This window comes from Equus przewalskii, chromosome 18 (genome assembly GCF_037783145.1).
Source record: "Equus przewalskii isolate Varuska chromosome 18, EquPr2, whole genome shotgun sequence".
Taxonomy (NCBI): domain Eukaryota; kingdom Metazoa; phylum Chordata; class Mammalia; order Perissodactyla; family Equidae; genus Equus; species Equus przewalskii.
Window position 1 is genome coordinate 32,558,634 of NC_091848.1, and position 6,000 is coordinate 32,564,633.

General features: G+C 46.1%; 1 long non-coding RNA gene across 1 annotated transcript; it reads left to right on the forward strand.

Annotated features, from left to right (window-relative positions):
• Window positions 1-411: 411 nt before the first annotated feature.
• LOC139077019 (uncharacterized) lies at window positions 412-2,915 on the forward strand. The gene is made up of 2 exons (XR_011529147.1): window positions 412-1,679; window positions 1,933-2,915. It is a non-coding gene; the product is annotated as an uncharacterized lncRNA (long non-coding RNA).
• Window positions 2,916-6,000: the final 3,085 nt, after the last annotated feature.

Below are 6,000 nucleotides of genomic sequence, written 5' to 3' on the forward strand. Positions count from 1 at the left end.
GATCACCGTCCGGCCTTCAGTCCCCGGGCCCCCATGCACCCTTCTGACCCCTGCTCATTGCTCAGCTCAGCCCAGCCCAGAATTAGTCCTCTTGAAGGACACCCCTCTAACATTTTAATTTCCAAAACCTGTCATAAAAGCAGCTCGTCTCTCCTAATGAGGTAATTGGTGCCATAATGCCATTAGGAAGGTGCCCCTGGTGTGCGGCTCAATTAGGAAAGGTGTATTAAATGATTTAGATTTCTTTATTTAGCTAAAACCAACACCAGTTCTAGGCTTGCTAATATAATGTTGTTCATGAGCCAGAGTATGGGGCTCATTTAATTCTATACTGTAGCTCTCTAACTAATCGATGCGTTATCCTTTCTTACCCCCACTGCCCAATTTTTCTTCTCCCAATGCTGGAAACAGAGAAAGAGAGAGAAAGAGAAAGAAAAACACTGAAGTATCAGATGGCAAAAGGGAGAACCTACATAAGACTGATTGCCAGCCAGACTGTGACAGACCCACCTTCCGGAGGGATAGGACTCCCTATGTTAAGAGCTGACCTTGCAGGTTCATTCTGGGCATAAACTGAACCTAGACACCTAAAGAACCCCAGGATGGCGGGCCTGGTTGCAATGTCCCCAGCCTGTGAGCTCCTGCTGCTCTCTGGGCCAGCCTCAGGGAGGCCTAAGTTGGGATCATCTAGCCTTCTTACTAAAAGTGTAGCCCATGGGCCAGCATAGGCAGCATCACCTGGGAGCTCATTGGAAATGCAGAATCCCGGGCCCCACCCCACACTATTCAATCAGAATCTGGATTTAACAAGACCCTCAGTGATCCTTCTGCACTTTGAAATTTGAGAAGCTCTAGATCCTTCCAGTATAAATCAGAACTTCCCAGGACCCCCTCAGAGAGATCTACCTACCACAAGCCACTCCATGCCCACCCCAATGGCACCATTTTTCTTTTCTTAAACGTGGAACTGTTCTCATGGGAGAAAAATCTTTTTTTTTCTTATTTTAAAGAAAAAGCCCAAAGAAACAGAAAAGACCAAGAAAGGGTTTCTGCACTTGAGAAGTTCAAAAGCCTGTATTTCATTTTACTCACATAACCACAGAAGTCTCCCCCATCACACCCAACGGCTGCAGCTCGGCCTCTGCCAAGCCACAACCAAAGGAAAAGCCAGAAGGAAAACACTTTCTGACACAGGAGAGCCAGGAACATCAATACAGAGACCAACCTTGCAACCTCACGGAACCACAGCGTGCGGGAGCGGGAAGGGGCCTTAGAAGTCATTGCCCATCCCTTCATCCTACAGAACAAGAAACTGAGGCCCACACGGACAAGTGATTGCTCAACCCCTCCATGCCCGTGAGTGGCACAGGCGGCTGGAATTGGGCCCAGGTGCCTTGTCTCCGGTTCTCTTTCCATCACACCAGGAGCACTTGGGAAATTTGTGCAAGGACCTCCTCGAGGCCAGTGGGCAAAAGCCATTTCACAAATTTGCACAATAGAAACTGTATTCTTCTTCAGCAAATGTAACATTAGCCGGTGGTAACCACTGCTGTGGAGAGGTGATCCTGAGGATCCAGTTTGGCTGCTGGTCTCCAGATTACAGATCAACCAGAACGTTACACAGAAAGTGAGAATTAGCCGGAGCCCGTCTCAAAAACACGACCGGAATTGAACATCAGGTTAGAAAATGGAGCCAATTTTCTTTTTACTGTCTTTTCTTCCTGCTTTTCTTTTTTCCCCACCTATCCCTCCCCCTGCCCCAAACCCCACCCGTCACACACATACCCACACACCCCTTCCACCTGCCTCTGGCAAACACCTATCTGTTTTGTTTCTATGAGTTAGATTTTTTTAGATTTCACATGTGAGTGAGATCCCACAGTATTTGTCTTTCTCTGGCTGACTCATTCCACTTTACTCTCCTTTTGTTAGCAGGCCACTGCAGTCTACCTTTGGTGCTGGCGCGTTGTGTGTGTGAGAAGACTGGCCCCACCAGCTCAGTGGATGCCTCCACAACTGGCTGATGGTTTGGTTGTCCCAAGTCATCATTTTTTTTCTTCAAATACACAAAGCCCAACTTGAGGACCAAGACAAAACAACATAAATGTCCTTTAAAGCAAAAGTCCCAACCCAGCAACCCAGAACCTAGCAGACCCCAAGGAGCTCAGATCCAAAATGACCTCGTAACGACAGTGGAAAAACCCACACGAGAAAACCTTTCGTGAGGAGGGTGCTTCATAAAATCCAGCTGAATAAAACCTCATTTCTCTAAACCGCCTTTCTCTGCTACCTCCAGAAGCCAGCCGCCTCAGGATCTCAACGTGCCCCTGCATGGTGACCATCACCTCCCGTCCTGCTATGTCTAAACTGCCAACCTCAGCTTCACGCTCATTCCCTCCATGAAAGTGCATGATTTCTACATCGAGGCTCCTGGAATCGCCCCCCTCCTCTTTTTCTCTTTTTTTCAGTCCTCCTTTTCCTTCTTTGGGTCCTGAGCACCCTGCCATTCTTCCAAAATGGAGAAAAGCAGGGGGGGAAAGAGGAGAAGCAAACGAAACTTCCCCACGGCTCTGTGAGTGACTGCTAGGTTTCCATGGCTCGCTTTCCACTGTTCCCGGTGACCCCTGCAGACTCCCCTTATGAGTGAGTGTCCCGGAATGTCTCTTTATTAGGTGTCTGGAGAAGTAAAGCTGTCCTGATGCCAGCGCCCCCACACTGAGGACTTTATTAGTTTTTTAATTTTCTGTCCGGGTGCTCCTGCTGCATCAAACTTTCCACAGCTGTTAGGAGCTATTAAGTAAGTAGCCTCATTGGCCCTTTCCCCTCCCCCACCCCCTTCTTAATAACACAAGAAACTTCTGGCCCTGCTACATGGAGCCTTTAAAATAAAGATACTTTGTCTCTCTGATGAGAAATCCTTGGAGGTCTGGGTGAGGAGAGGATGTCCTGCCGTAAGAAAAGCGCCTTGTCTCGTCGCTGTCTGGGCTCAGAGCGGGCTCTTCAGACGACGTGGGGAACCGAGCCGGGGTGGGGGGCCGGGCAGAAGGGAGAACCCACTCTTTCAGCCATTCTGCGCAGCCAGGAGGGGACCTGGGGTAGCTCTGACTGTTTTCAGGGCTGACTTGGAATCCCGCCCAGAGCGTGATGCCTGGTTCAAAGCGTTCCCTCCTGATGGACATTCTAAGACCTGCAGCGAAGGATAAAACGGAACGATTTGCTAACGTTCCCCAGGTAGGCACACAGCTGTGGTTCTGTGCAACAGGCCAGGGTTATTGCTCCTGGCTCCCCTGGGAAGGAAATCCTGATCCCCACCCACCCCCGCAGCCCCCTCCCTGCCAGCGTCTATGAGATGCCTGGCCATCCACAGGACTCCCTGTGTGTAACTCCAAAGATGGGTGCACACACACATACACACACACACTCAGGCACAGAGCGATGTATTATTAAACCAAGCAACCTGGCCCTTTCCCATAGCACCCGTGGATCTGGAAGGTTATGAGCGCTCGGCGGCAGAGGAGGACAGGCTAAGAGGCTTGAGAGCCCAGAGAATTCTTAGCATCCCTCCCTCGCGGCTCCAGCCTGCCTGGCAATTTGCTTTCCAATGGCTGCCTTTAAGCCTCCCTTTGAGAAGACCTTATTTGCAGGGTAAATGTGAAAGACTAGAGAGAAGAAAACCCTTTGGTGATGCCCGCCTCGGGAACCATTTTGCCTCTGAGAGCAAGTTGGTATTTGGGGTTAATCCTTTGGTGGAAACATTGGGTTGAAAGCCCAGAGGAGGTCAGGGGTCTGATTACGGCTTCTGTTTACATATAAACTTCCTGGTCCTAGGAGACAATCGCAGGGGTGGGGGAGGGGAGCAGGGAAGAAAAGAAAGAAAAGGAGAAGTTTTTTTAATTAAATGGCCTTCCTTCTTAAAAATAAAGTCAACAAAATAAGATGGAGCTTGTGGAATCAAGGTTTGATGTTAATGTCCAGGTACAAATATTTCTTTTAAATTTTTCAGTCAGGATTTACATAATCAGTTGAAGCATTTTTTGAAACAAAATTTGATATACTGATATATATGCATATGTTTATGTGCATGTATATATTTAAAAAAAAAAACAAGAAGAAAGTAATCTTAGTCAGTTATCTCCTGAGAAGCAGAGAGACCATTTGGCTGTATTTTTGAGAGTGTGTTCTGATTTGATTTTCGTTTGGTTTGGTCAGAGAAAATCATGAAGACCCCACAACAGGCAGATGAGCTGAAATCTATGGTATTTAGGTCAATTAAAAACTGCTATAAACACACACATACAAGAAAAGCCTAGATGAGTGTTAAAGCCAAATAACCCCATACTTTTAAAAGAATTAAGAGCAAAAAATACTTCCTTCACATGCTCGAAAGAAGGCAAAGCTCAACTACGCAGTTGTTGGGAGCGGGGGCAGGGGGCGGCAAAGAAAAAAATGCCAAAATGGTTACCAAAAATAGGGCAGTCAATTTTTAAGGTCTATAACTTGAGCAATTTTTAAAAGGATAAAATTTAAAGACCAAATAGTTACCTTTTTTTGGGAAAGAGACAGGGTTTTAAGAGTCTGTCCCAGACATCTTTAAGAACGTGAAACAAACCATCCATGAAGAAATAGTGGAAAGCCTATTGCTTGGGACATTGACAACCAGATAAAACTCAGGTATGTAGGATTTAAATCCAAAAACATCTCATGATAAAAAAAGATCCAAATACTTGGTCACTAATTTCCTTTTGTGTTTCTAACTGGTAAGTTTTTTTGAGGCTTTTGCAAATATTAAAGATGCTTCTCACTGTTTACTTGGTCAAATAAAAAGGAAAGCATTTCTTCAATAAATCCTTATCTTTCCACTTTGAATCTCCTGCTAAAAAATTTTGGAAAGCCAAACATCAAACATTTTGAAAATGAATTTATCAGCAAACGTATCCAAAAAAAAAAATGAATAAAAGTTGAAATCAAATCATCAAATCCTAGAGGCTGTTAATTGCCCCTTCAAAAGAATCAAGAAAATTTCCAACTCTTTCATTTCTCTCAATACATTCTGTGATGTCCCTAATTCATCAGCTACTTGGTTCCTGGCTGGCTTGCTTGGCATTTTTCCTTTCATTTCTCTCATCCCCTAAAGGAGAGTGGTTTCTTGATATTTTCTAACGCACATTCCTTCAGAGCCTTTGACAGCAGGAAGGTGGATGTTCCAGTAGCAGGAATAAAAAGGATACAGGAGGAGGAGGAGAAAGAATGACACAGGCCAACAATTCAGCAGCAGACCAGCAGAGGCGGAGTCCAAAAGTGCACGAGCACAGGAGGTCCAGAAATGCCACAACTAAAGGCATGCATTGTAAAGGGACACCTCACACAAAAGGTCTCATTTCTTAGGGGCACTGATTTTCTGTCAACCCCCTTGCAGAACCACTTTTGAGAAGGTGAGGCATTTCGCCAAGCCAAATATGGTGGCTGAGCAAAGGGGAAAGAATTCGGGACCCACCGGCATATCAGAGGTTGTCAGAGAGCAAGTGGTGAGTCAAAAGGGGACATCAGACTCTGTGATGGGCAGAAGCAAGCCTCACAATGAACTGCCCTTTGGGCTCCAAAGTGCCAAGTGGCTGGGCTCTGGGGTCTGCAGTGGGATACAATCAGCATGACCAAATAGTTTATTCCCCAAATTGGGGCACTTTTGATAGTAAAAGTGGCGGAGTCTATTAGAGTTATACTGGAGTAAGGCATATAAGCCGAGACTGCCCTAGACAAGCTGGGGCATTGCTGACCCTAATTATGAGTCCCTCCAAAGTCTAGGAGATAAAGTGTAGCTGTCTCAGGGTCTACTCCAGACAAAGCTGGGCATCAGTTGAGCTCCTTTTCCCCTGGTAAAAAGCCTCTACAATGGCAAGGTGTGGGGCATGAGGAGAGCCTTGGTCAAATAAGTGTGAGAAACAGACTGTTCATACTCTTACCCACTCTGGGAGATGCAAAATATATATAGAGAGAGAGCAA